At 46.5% G+C, this 13715-nt stretch overlaps 2 non-coding genes across 2 annotated transcripts; both read left to right on the forward strand.

Annotated features, from left to right (window-relative positions):
- Positions 1-1395: 1395 nt before the first annotated feature.
- On the forward strand, positions 1396-1467 carry TRNAL-CAA (transfer RNA leucine (anticodon CAA)). Its single transcript has one exon. It is a non-coding gene; the product is annotated as a tRNA-Leu (tRNA).
- Positions 1468-7140: 5673 nt separating this feature from the next.
- On the forward strand, positions 7141-7212 carry TRNAL-CAA (transfer RNA leucine (anticodon CAA)). Its single transcript has one exon. It is a non-coding gene; the product is annotated as a tRNA-Leu (tRNA).
- Positions 7213-13715: the final 6503 nt, after the last annotated feature.

Below are 13715 nucleotides of genomic sequence, written 5' to 3' on the forward strand. Positions count from 1 at the left end.
CTGCGCATTTTTTCACGTAACTAGAGTGCAGCAGAGTGGCGCAGTAGAAGCGTGCTGGGTCATAACCCAGAGGTTCGTGGATTGAAACCACGCCCTGCTAACTTTATTTTCATTTGCAATAGTGTGCACTTTCTTACTTCCCATTTTCTCACGTAACTAGAGTGCAGCAGAGTGGCGCAGTGGAAGCGTGCTGGGCCCATAACCCAGAGGTCCGTGGATCGAAAGCACGCTCTGCTAATTTTATAAGTTTTTTGCATCGGTGCGCACTTTCTGACTGCACATTTTCCCACGTAACTAAATTGCAGCAGAGTGGCGCAGTGAAAGCGTGCTGGGCCCATAACCCAGAAGTCCGTGGATCGAAAGCACGCTCTGCTAATTTGATATTCTTTTTGCATTACTGCGCACTTTCTTACTGCACATTTTGCCACGTAAGTAGAATGCAGCAGAGTGGTGCAGTGGAAGCGTGCTGGGCCCATTACCCAGAGGTCCTGGATCAAAACCACGCTCTGCTAATTCCATTTTCTTTTGCATTAGTGCGCACATTCCTACTGCCTATTTTCCCACGTAACTACAGTGCAGTAGAGTGGCGCAGTTGGAGTTTGCTGAGGCCATATCCCAGCGGTCCATAGGTCAAAACCACGCTCTGCTAATTACATATTCTTTTGCATTAGTGCCCACTTTCTTACTGCACCTTTTCCCACATAACTGTACTGCAGGAGAGTGGCGCAGTGAAAGCGTGCTGAACCCGTAACCCAGAGGTTCTTGGATGGAAACCACGCTCTGCTAATTTTATAATCTTTGCATTGTGTGCAGTTTCTTACTGCACATTTTCTCACGTAACAAGAGTGCAGCAGAGTGGCGCAGTGGAAGCGGGCTGGGCCCATAACCCAGAGGTCCGTGGATCGAAACCACGCTCTGCTCATTTTATTTTCTTTTGCATTAGTGCATACTTTCTTACTGCACATTTTCCCACGTAACTAGAGTGCAGCGGAGGGGCGCAGTGAAAGCGTGCTGGGCCCATAACCCTGGTCTCCGTGGATCGAAACCACGCTCTGCTAATTTCATTTTCTTTGCATTGTGTGCAGTTTCTTACTGCACATTTTCTCACGTAACTAGAGTGCATTAGAGTGGCGCAGTGGAAGCGGGATGGGCCCATAACCCAGAGGTCCGTGGATCGAAACCACGCTCTGCTAATTTTATTTTCTTTTGCATTAGTGCATACTTTCTTACTGCACATTTTCCCACGTAACTAGAGTGCAGCGGAGGGGCGCAGTAGAAGCGTGCTGGGCCCATAACCCAGTTGTCCGTCGATCGAAACTACGCTCTGCTAATTTTATTTTCTTTTGCATAAGTGCGCAGTTTCTTACTGCACATTTTATCACGTAACTAGAGTGCAGCAGAGTGGCGCAGTGGAAGCGTGCTGGGCCCAAAACCCAGAGGTCCGTGGATCGAAACCACGATCTGCTAATTTATTTTCTTTTGCATAAGTGCGCAGTTTCCTACTGCACATTTTATCACGTAACTAGAGTGCAGCAGAGTGGCGCAGTGGAAGCGTGCTTGGCCCATAACCAAGAAGTTCGTGGATCGAAACCACGCCCTGCTAACTTTATTTTAAGTTGCGATAGTGTGCACTTTCTTACTGCCCATTTTTTCATGTACCTAGAGTGCAGCAGAGGGGCGCAGTGTAAGCGTGCTTGGCCCATCACCCAGAGGTCCGTGGATCGAAACCATGCTCTGCTAATTTTATATTCTTTTTGAATTAGTGGGCACTTTCTTACTGCAAAATTTCCCACCTGACTATAATGCAGCAGAGTGGCGCAGTGGAAGCGTGCTGGGGCCATAACCCATGTGTCCGAGGATCGAAACACCGCTCTGCTAATTTTATTTTCTTTTGCAATAGTGTGCACTTTCTTACTGCCCATTTTTTCACGTAACTAGTGTGCAGCAGAGGGGCGCAGTGTAAGCGTGCTTGGCCCATCACCCAGAGGTCCGTGGATCGAAACCATGCTCTGCTAATTTTATATTCTTTTTGCATTAGTGGGCACTTTCTTACTGCAAAATTTCCCACCTGACTATAATGCAGCAGAGTGGCGCAGTGGAAGCGTGCTGGGGCCATAACCCATGTGTCCGAGGATCGAAACACCGCTCTGCTAATTTTATTTTCTTTTGCATAAGTGCGCAGTTTCCTACTGCACATTTTCTCACGTAACTTGAGTGCAGCAGAGTGGCGCAGTGGAAGCGTGCTGGGCCCATAACCCAGAGGTCCGTGGATCGAAAGCACGCTCTGCTAATTTGATATTCTTTTTGCATTACTGCGCAATTTCTTACTGCAAAATTTCCACATGACTAGAATGCAGCAGAGTGGCGCAGTGAAAGCATGCTGAACCTGTAACCCAGAGGTTCTTGGATGGAAACCACGCTCTGCTAATTTTATTTTCTTAGCATTGTGTGCAGTTTCTTACTGCACATTTTCTCACGCAACTAGAGTGCAGCAGAGTGGCGCAGTGGGAGCGGGCTGGGCCCATAACCCAGAGGTGCGTGGATCGAAACTACGCTCTGCTAATTCCATTTTCTTTTGCATTAGTGCGCACATTCTTACTGCCTATTTTCCCACGTTACTACAGTGCAGTAGAGTGGCGTAGTTGGAGTTTGCAGAGGCCATATCCCAGCGGTCCATAGGTAAAAACCACGCTCTGCTAAATATATATTCTTTTGCATTAGTGCCCACTTTCTTACTGCACCTTTTCCCACATAGCTGTACTGCAGGAGGGTGGCGCAGTGAAAGCGTGCTGAACCTGTAACTCAGAGGTTCTTGGATGGAAACCACGCTCTGCCAATTTTATTTTCTTTGCATTGTGTGCAGTTTCTTACTGCACATTTTCTCACGTAACTAGAGTGCAGTGGAGGGGCGCAGTGAAAGCGTGCTGGGCCCATAAACCAGGTGTCCGTGGATCGAAACCACGCTCTGCTAATTTTATTTTCTTTTGCCTAAGTGCGCAGTTTCTTACTGCACATTTTTTCACCGAACTATAATACAGCAGAAGGGCGCAGTGGAAGCGTGCTGGGCCCATAACCCAGTTGTCAGTCGATCGAAACTATGCTCTGCTAATTTTATTTTCTATTGCATAAGTGCGCAGTTTCTTACTGCACATTTTATCACGTAACCAGAGTGCAGCAGAGTGGTGCAGTGGAAGCGTGCTGGGCCCATAACCAAGAAGTTCGTGGATCGAAACCACGCCCTGCTAACTTTATTTTAACTTGCGATAGTGTACACTTTCTTACTGCCCATTTTTTCATGTACCTAGAGTGCAGCAGAGGGGCGCAGTGTAAGCGTGCTTGGCCCATCACCCCAAGGTCCGTGGATCTAAACCACGCTCTGCTAATTTTATATTCTTTTTGCATTAGTGCGCACTTTCTTACTGCAATTTTCCCACATGACTAGAATGCAGCAGAGTGGCGCAGTGGAAGCGTGCTGCGGCCATAACCCAGGTGTCCGTGGATCGAAACCACGCTCTGCTAATTTTATTTTCTTTTGCATAAGCGCGCAGTTTCTTACTGCACATTTTCTCAACGAACTAGAATACAGCAGAAGGGCGCAGTGGAAGCGTGCTCGGCCCATAACCCAGTTGTCCGTGGATTGAAACTACGCTCTGCTAATTTTATTTTCTGTTGCATAAGTGCGCAGTTTCTTACTGCGCATTTTTTCACGTAACTAGAGTGCAGCAGAGTGGCGCAGTGGAAGCGTGCTGGGCCCATAACCCAGAGGTCCGTGGATCGAAACCGCGCTCTGCTAATTTATTATTCTTTCGCACAGTGCGTACTTTCTGACTGCACATTTTCTCACGTAACTAGAGTGCAGCAGAGTGGCGCAGTGGAAGCGGGCTGGGCCCATAACCCAGAGGTCCGTGGATCGAAACCACGCTCTGCTCATTTTATTTTCTTTTGCATTAGTGCATACTTTCTTACTGCACATTTTCCCACGTAACTAGAGTGCAGCGGAGGGGCGCAGTGAAAGCGTGCTGGGCCCATAACCCAGGTCTCCGTGGATCGAAACCACGCTATGCTAATTTATTATTCTTTCGCACAGTGCGTACTTTCTTACAGCACATTTTTCCACGGAATTAGAGTGCAGCAGAGTGGCGCAGTGGAAGCGTGCTGGGTCATAACCCAGAGGTTCGTGGATTGAAACCACGCCCTGCTAACTTTATTTTCATTTGCAATAGTGTGCACTTTCTGATTGCCCATTTTTTCACGTAACTAGAGTGCAGCAGAGAGCGCAGTGTAAGCGTGCTTGGCCCATCACCCAGAGGTCCGTGGATCGAAACCACGCTCTGCTAATTTTATATTCTTTTTGCATTAGTGGGCACTTTCTTACTGCAAAATTTCCCACCTCACTATAATGCAGCAGAGTGGCCCAGTGGAAGCGTGCTGGGGCCATAACCCATGTGTCCGTGGATCGAAACCCCCGCTCTGCTAATTTTATTTTCTTTTGCATAAGTGCGCAGTTTCCTACTGCACATTTTCTCACGTAACTTGAGTGCAGTAGAGTGGCGCAGTGGAAGCGTGCTGGGCCCATAACCCAGATGTCCGTGGATCGAAACCACGCTCTGCGATTTGTACAATTTTTTGCATTAGTACGCAGTTTCTTACTGCACATTCTCTCACGTAACTAGAGTGCAGCAGAGTGGCGCAGTGGAAGCGTGCTGGGCCCATAACCCAGAGGTCCGTGGATCGAAAGCACGCTCTGCTAATTTGATATTCTTTTTGCATTACTGCACACTTTCTTACTTCAAAATTCCCACATGACTAGAATGCAGCAGAGTGGCGCAGTGGAAGCGTGCTGGGGCCATAACCCATGTGCTCGTGGATTGAAACCACGCTCTGCTAATTTTATTTTCTTTTGCATAAGTGCGCAGTTTCCTACTGCACATTTTCTCAAGTAACTTGAGGGCAGAAGAGCGGCACAGTAGAAGCGTGCTGGGCCCAGTACCCAGAGGTCCGTGGATCGAAACCACGCTCTGCTAATTTTATTTTCTTTTGCCTAAGTGCGCAGTTTCTTACTGCACATTTTTTCACCGAACTATAATACAGCAGAAGGGCGCAGTGGAAGCGTGCTGGGCCCATAACCCAGTTGTCAGTCGATCGAAACTATGCTCTGCTAATTTTATTTTCTATTGCATAAGAGCGCAGTTTCTTACTGCACAATTTATCACGTAACTAGAGTGCAGCAGAGTGGCGCAGTGGAAACGTGCTGGGCCCATAACAAAGAAGTTCGTGGATCGAAACCCCGCCCTGCTAACTTTATTTTAACTTGCGATAGTGTGCACTTTCTTACTGCCCATTTTTTCATGTACCTAGAGTGCAGCAGAGGGGCGCAGTGTAAGCGTGCTTGGCCCACCACCCCAAGGTCCGTGGATCGAAACCACGCTCTGCTAATTTTATATTCTTTTTGCATTAGTGCGCACTTTCTTACTGCAAATTTCCCACATGACTAGAATGCAGCAGAGTGGCGCAGTGGAAGCGTGCTGCGGCCATAACCCAGTTGTCCGTGGATTGAAACTACGCTCTGCTAATTTTATTTTCTGTTGCATAAGTGCGCAGTTTCTTACTGCGCATTTTTTCACGTAACTAGAGTGCAGCAGAGTGGCGCAGTGGAAGCGTGCTGGGCCCATAACCCAGAGGTCCGTGGATCGAAACCACGCTCTGCTAATTTATTATTCTTTCGCACAGTGCGTACTTTCTTACTGCACATTTTTCCACGGAATTAGAGTGCAGCAGAGTGGCGCAGTGGAAGCGTGCTGGGTCATAACCCAGAGGTTCGTGGATTGAAACCACGCCCTGCTAACTTTATTTTCATTTGCATTAGTGCGCAGTTTCTTACTGCACATTTTCTCACGTAACTAGAGTGCAGCAGAGTGGCGCAGTGGAAGCGTGCTGGGCCCATAACCCAGAGGTCCGTGGATCGAAAGCACGCTCTGCTAATTTTATAATTTTTTTGCATCGGTGCGCACTTTCTGACTGCACATTTTTCCACGTAACTAAATTGCAGCAGAGTGGCGCAGTGAAAGCGTGCTGGGCCCATAACCCAGAAGTCCGTGGATCGAAAGCACGCTCTGCTAATTTGATATTCTTTTTGCATTACTGCGCACTTTCTTACTGCACATTTTGCCACGTAAGTAGAATGCAGCAGAGTGGTGCAGTGGAAGCGTGCTGGGCCCATTACCCAGAGGTCCGTGGATCAAAACCACGCTCTGTTAATTCCATTTTCTTTTGCATTAGTGCGCACATTCCTACTGCCTATTTTCCCACGTAACTACAGTGCAGTAGAGTGGCGCAGTTGGAGTTTGCTGAAGCCATATCCCAGCGGTCCATAGGTCAAAACCACGCTCTGCTAATTACATATTCTTTTGCATTAGTGTCCACTTTCTTACTGCACCTTTTCCCACATAACTGTACTGCAGGAGAGTGGCGCAGTGAAAGCGTGCTGAACCCGTAACCCAGAGGTTCTTGGATGGAAACCACGCTCTGCTAATTTTATAATCTTTGCATTGTGTGCAGTTTCTTACTGCACATTTTCTCACGTAACTAGAGTGCAGCAGAGTGGCGCAGTGGAAGCGGGCTGGGCCCATAACCCAGAGGTCCGTGGATCGAAACCACGCTCTGCTCATTTTATTTTCTTTTGCATTAGTGCATACTTTCTTACTGCACATTTTCCCACGTAACTAGAGTGCAGCGGAGGGGCGCAGTGAAAGCGTGCTGGGCCCATAACCCAGGTCTCCGTGGATCGAAACCACGCTCTGCTAATTTCCTTTTCTTTGCATTGTGTGCAGTTTCTTACTGCACATTTTCTCACGTAACTAGAGTGCAGCAGAGTGGCGCACTGGAAGCGGGCTGGGCCCATAACCCAGAGGTCCGTGGATCGAAACCACGCTCTGCTAATTTTATTTTCTTTTGCATTAGTGCATACTTTCTTACTGCACATTTTCCCACGTAACTAGAGTGCAGCGGAGGGGCGCAGTAGAAGCGTGCTGGGCCCATAACCCAGTTGTCCGTCGATCGAAACTACGCTCTGCTAATTTTATTTTCTTTTGCATAAGTGCGCAGTTTCTTACTGCACATTTTATCACGTAACTAGAGTGCAGCAGAGTGGCGCAGTGGAAGCGTGCTGGGCCCAAAACCCAGAGGTCCGTGGATCGAAACCACGATCTGCTAATTTATTTTCTTTTGCATAAGTGCGCAGTTTCTTACTCCACATTCTCTCACGCAACTAGAGTGCAGCAGAGTGGCGCAGTGGGAGCGGGCTGGGCCCATAACCCAGAGGTGCGTGGATCGAAACTACGCTCTGCTAATTCCATTTTCTTTTGCATTAGTGCGCACATTCTTACTGCCTATTTTCCCACGTTACTACAGTGCAGTAGAGTGGCGTAGTTGGAGTTTGCAGAGGCCATATCCCAGCGGTCCATAGGTCAAAACCACGCTCTGCTAAATATATATTCTTTTGCATTAGTGCCCACTTTCTTACTGCACCTTTTCCCACATAGCTGTACTGCAGGAGGGTGGCGCAGTGAAAGCGTGCTGAACCTGTAACTCAGAGGTTCTTGGATGGAAACCACGCTCTGCTAATTTTATTTTCTTTGCATTGTGTGCAGTTTCTTACGGCACATTTTCTCACGTAACTAGAGTGCAGTGGAGGGGCGCAGTGAAAGCGTGCTGGGCCCATAAACCAGGTGTCCGTGGATCGAAACCACGCTCTGCTAATTTTATTTTCTTTTGCCTAAGTGCGCAGTTTCTTACTGCACATTTTTTCACCGAACTATAATACAGCAGAAGGGCGCAGTGGAAGCGTGCTGGGCCCATAACCCAGTTGTCAGTCGATCGAAACTATGCTCTGCTAATTTTATTTTCTATTGCATAAGTGCGCAGTTTCTTACTGCACATTTTATCACGTAACTAGAGTGCAGCAGAGTGGCGCAGTGGAAGCGTGATGGGCCCATAACCAAGAAGTTCGTGGATCGAAACCACGCCCTGCTAACTTTATTTTAACTTGCGATAGTGTGCACTTTCTTACTGCCCATTTTTTCATGTACCTAGAGTGCAGCAGAGGGGCGCAGTGTAAGCGTGCTTGGCCCATCACCCCAAGGTCCGTGGATCAAAACCACGCTCTGCTAATTTTATTTTCTTTTGGATAAGTGCGCAGTTTCTTACTGCACATTTTCTAACGTAACTAGAGTGCAGCAGAGTGGCGCAGTGGAAGCGTGCTGGGCTCATAACCCAGAAATTCGTAGATCGAAACCACGCTCTGCTAATTGTATGATTTTTTGCTTTAGTGCGCAGTTTCTCACTGCACATTTTCTCACGTAACTAGAGTGCAGCCGAGTGGCGCAGTGGAAGCGTGCTGGGTCCATAACCCAGAGGTCCGTGGATCGAAACCCCGCTCTGCAAATTGTATAGTTCTTTTGCATTAGTGCGCAGTTTCTTACTGCACAATTTCTCACGTAATTAGAGTGCCGCAGAGTGTCGCAGTGGAAGCGGTCTGGGCCTATAATTCAGAGGTTCATGGATCTAAACCACGCTCTGGTAATTTTATATCCTTTAGCATTAGTGCGCAGTTTCTAATCTAACTGCACATTATCCCATGTAACTAGAGTGCAGCAGAGTGGCGTGGTGGAAGCCTGCTGGGTTATAACCCAGAGGTTCGTGGATCGAAACCACGCCCTGCTATATTTATTTTCATTTGCAATAGTGTGCACTTTCTTACTGCCCATTTTTTCACAGAACCAGAGTGCATCAAGGTGGCGCAGTGGAAACGTGCTGGGCCCATAACCCAGAAGTCCGTGGATAGATGCCACGCTCTGCTAATTTATTATTATTTTGCATTAGTGCGCACTTTCTTAATTCACATTTTGCCACGTAACTACAATGCAGCACAGTGGCGCAGCACGCCCATTGATTCAGAGGAATTTAAGCAAGAGTTCCTTAGCAGAATGCCGAAGTTGTCAGATAACACCAAATCAGCTTTAGAGCTATCTATAACGCCGACGGAAGTAGAAAGGGCTATAGATAAAATGAATCCGGATAAATCTCCAGGGCCGGACGGGCTTAGTGCTTCGTTTTATAAGGAGTTCAAAAATGAATTATCCCAAGTACTTGCAGATGTCTTCAATCAAGCTTATAAACTTAATGTCCTCCCTAGGTCCTTTAGTGAAGCACATACAGTTTTGATACCTAAGACAGAATACTCGGAGAAGTTAAAATTAGTTTCTTCGTATAGACCGATATCACTAACTAATTGTGATTACAAACTTTTAATTAAAGTACTAGCACGGCGACTTCAAGGGGTAATCAAAGAATTAGTAGGGCCTCACCAAACATGTGGGATTATGGGACGCTCCATTGTGACTAATATACACAAGATGCGCTGTGTGCTCGAGTGTAGCGATGCCAATCAAGTAGGGGTAGCCATTCTACAGATTGATCTCGAGAAAGCTTTTGATTGTGTTTCCCACAACATTCTTGACCATGTCAACATTGGTTTTGTAATCAGAGATGGAGTATCTATGGCATACCGGAACTGCACAACCCGACTGGTAATCAATAAGACGCTAGGAGATACAATTAACATAAAGCGTTCTGTTCGTCAGGGCTGCCCGCTGAGCCCCCTACTTTTCAGTTTATATATAGAATCGTTGTGCTTAGCGATAGCTCAAAACAGTTGCATTCGTGGCTATAGATTACAAGAATCCGAAGTTAAAATTTTGGCATATGCCGACGATGTGGCTGTTTGTTGCATCGATCAAGATAGCGTTTCCACTACCATCAGTGTGGTTAAAAGGTTCGGCAAGGCAACTGGCAGCCTAGTAAACTGGGGAAAGTGTCTGGGTTTCTGGCATGGAGAGTGGTCATCAAAACCAGACTATTTTGGCAATGTTAAATGGGTGACCACACCTGTCAAGTACTTAGGGGTGCCACTGGAATTTTATAAAGATAATGAGAACTACTGGCAAGAACAAGCGAAAGAAATCCGGACGAAAGCTAATAGATGCAACGGTAATTATCTGTCAGTGTTTGCTAGGGCGACTGTCTGTAATCTTTTCTTTGCCTCAAAACTTTGGTATGTGATGCAAGTATTGCATTGTTCAAGGGCAAACATACAGAAGTTCCATCGTATCTTCGCAGTGTTCGTGTGGGCTTCGAACTGGGAGAGATGCAGTCGAACTAATCTGTTTCGAAAAGTGAAACACGGAGGGCTTGGTTTAACACATCTTTTCATACGCCAAGTCGTAAATAGGTTCTTTTTTTTTCGCTACACAAGGGACCCTTTCTTACGTACAGTGTGCCAAATGAGACTGACGCGGGCTTTACCTGGATATGTGGTTAGCACGCATGACTTGACCGGTGCTGTGCGCGGGTATCTTAAAGAGGTTATTCTAAGTGTACGGTTTTTATCTGTTAGATTTTCCAATGAATATTTGTTTTCAGTGACTCGAAAGAAGTTGTACAAAGATGTATGCGATGTTGTTTTACCTGAACCGCTGTACCGTGCCATGTACGCTGGAGGTGAAGGAAAAGATGGGCTTAAAAGAGTGAAGAGAATGCAAGTGGCTCCTGGCGCGAAGTCTTTCTTTTTCAAGCTGCACACAGGTACACTATCAGTCAGGACATTTCAAGCAGACCGTGGTTTTTACTTACCTTGGGGGACAAATTGCCTTATCTGTAAAAAACCAGAAAATATTGACCACGTTTTCTTACATTGTTGGGAAGGAGTATATTTTTGGGATGTACTTCAAAGGACGTTACAGAAAAAATTACCTTTGAATTCATATAGTATAAGATTTCTGCCAATAGTGGACGAAGAGGGAATGCCTTTTGATTTGATTATGCTATGTGGACTTCACTGTTTATGGCGGGCCCGTATGGTGGGTTTCTATCGCGATCAGGATGCACGGCCTGCACGAATGTATTTCCGTGAATGTATGGCCAAGTATGTTGAACTGCAGAAAACTCAGGAGATGTTACCTGAGTGGTTGTCGAGGGTGGAGCCCTTGGCAGCACTTAGGGAATTTTAAGTTTCTGCCGAACTGTTACTGCTTGTTTTTGTTCTGCTTGTGGTTTGATGTATGCGCCTGTAAACAGGCAATAAAGCAAAAAAAAAAACAGAGTGGCGCAGTTGAAGCGTGCTGGGCCCATAACCCAGAGGTCCGTGGATTGAAACCACGCTCTGCTAAATTTATTTTCTTTTGCATTAGTGCGCAGGTTTTTACTGCACATTTTCTCACGTAACTAGAGTGCAGCAGAGTGGCGCAGTGGAAGCGTGCTGGGCCCATAACCCAGGGTTCTGTGGATCGAAACCACGCTTTGCTAATTTTATATTCTTGTGCATTAGTGCACACTTTCTTACGGCACATTTTCTCACCGAACTAGAATACAGCAAAAGGGGAAAGTGGAAGTGTGCTGGGCCCATAACCCAGGTGTCCGTCGATCGAAACCACGCTGTGCTAATTTTATTTTCTTTTGCATAAGTGCGCAGTTTCTTACTGCACATTTTCTCACCGAACTAGAATACAGCAGAGTGGCGCAGTGGAAGCGTGCTGGGCCCATAACCCAGAGGTCCGTGGATCGAAACCACACTGTGTAATTGTATAATTTTTTTAGGGGCGAAGCTCCTTAAGGCGTGGGCTGTGCGTCCCCTGTATGTAGCCACCTCTCGTTTAGTTCTTGCAGTGTCCACTAGATGGCGGTACCGTCTCCTGTATGTCGCCTCCTCTCGTTTAGTTCTTGCAGTGTTCACTAGAAGGCGGCACCGTCTCCTGCATGTAGCCACTTCTCGTTTAGTTTTTTCAGTGCTCACTAGATGGCGGGACTTGTCGCTGATGAAGTGGAAGTGTGCTGGGCCCATAACCCAGGTGTCCGTCGATCGAAACCACGCTGTGCTAATTTTATTTTCTTTTGCATAAGTGCGCAGTTTCTTACTGGCTGGCGATGCAGATTATAAAGGAAAGACTGCAGGCGTGGATAGAGGATGAGGAGGTGCTGGGGGAACTGCAGAATGGGTTTCGGAAACACAGGAGGTTGGAAGACAATCTGTTCTCACTGACGCAATGCATCGAAATAGCAGAAAAAGAACACAGGCCCCTGTGGCTAGCATTTTTGGATATCAAGGGAGCGTACGAGAGCGTGGTTCAAGAGGAATTTTGGGGAATACTGGACACACTAGGCGTGGAACATGTAGTCACTAATCTTTTAAAGGGTGTCTATAAAGGTAACAAGGTAGTTATAAAGTGGGAAAAACAGGTATCCAAGCCGGCAGAGGTAAAACGGGGGCTTAGGCAGGGGTGCCCCCTGTCACCCTTATTATTCATGATGTACCTACAAGGATTAGAGGCAAAATTAGAGGGAAGTGGACTGGGCTTCAACCTCTCTTTAGTCAAACAAGGAAAACTTATTGATCAGGCTCTACCAGCATTAATGTACGCAGATGATATAGTGCTAATGGCCAACAACAAGGAAGATTTGCAGAGATTGATGGACATCTGCGGTAATGAGGGAGATAGGTTAGATTTTAGATTCAGTAGGGAAAAATCAGCAGTCATGATTTTCAATGACAACGAAGGTAGTGAGCTTAGAATACAGGAGGTCACGCTAGAGATAACAGATAAATACAAATATCTGGGCGTATGGATAAGCAATGGGGCCGAGTATCTGAGGGAACACGAAATATACGTGACGACTAAAGGTAACAGGAATGCAGCAGTCATAAAAAATAGGGCACTGTGGAATTACAATAGGTATGATGTTGTGAGAGGAATATGGAAAGAGGTCATGGTTCCTGGGCTGACGTTCAGCAATGCGGTCTTGTGCATGAGATCAGAAGTTCAAGCAAGATTAGAAATTAAGCAACGTGGAATAGGTAGGCTTGCTTTAGGAGCTCACGGGAATACACCAAATCAGGGAGTACAAGGTGATATGAGATGGACATCATTTGAGGGCAGGGAAGCTAGCAGCAAGATAAAATTTGAGAAGCGATTGAGAGAAATGGGGGAAGAGCGTTGGGCTAGGAAGGTTTTCAGCTACTTGTACATGAAGAATGTCGATACAAAATGGAGGAAGCGAACCAGGAAGTTGACTGGTAAATACTTAGAAAACAGCAGGTGGCAAAACCAAAAAGAACTATCGGTTAAGAAAAAAGTGAAGGAAACGGAGACTGACATGTGGAGAATGGGCATGATTAAGAAGTCCGCACTAGAGATCTATCGAACTTTTAAGCAGGAAATTGCCAAGGAAAGGATCTATGATAATACTCGGGGTAGTTCTCTACTGTTTGAGGCCAGGACGGGAGTACTGCGAAGCAAGACATATCGGGCCAAATACGAAGGGGTCGACACAGTATGCAGTGCGTGTGGAGAGGAAGAAGAAACTGCCGAACACTTGATAATGTTCTGTAAAGGGCTTCACCCTGTAGTTCAGGATGATGGCGCAGAGTTTTTCAAAGCACTGGGATTTAGGGACAGCGAGGGCAAAGTAGACTTTAAGCGGGTAGACTTAACTAGAAGGAGGTTATCTGATTGGTGGCTAAAGTCAAGGCACGAGTGAAAATTAAACCCTTCACTGCGAAGTACGAATCCTCAACTTCATTATTTAAAGGAAAAAAAAAGATAAATGTAATGGTTAGTTCACTAAGTATTACGGCTAGGTGGCGTTAGCCGCCGCCCGATCTA

Source organism: Rhipicephalus microplus, chromosome 5, assembly GCF_043290135.1.
Source record: "Rhipicephalus microplus isolate Deutch F79 chromosome 5, USDA_Rmic, whole genome shotgun sequence".
Lineage (NCBI taxonomy): Eukaryota > Metazoa > Arthropoda > Arachnida > Ixodida > Ixodidae > Rhipicephalus > Rhipicephalus microplus.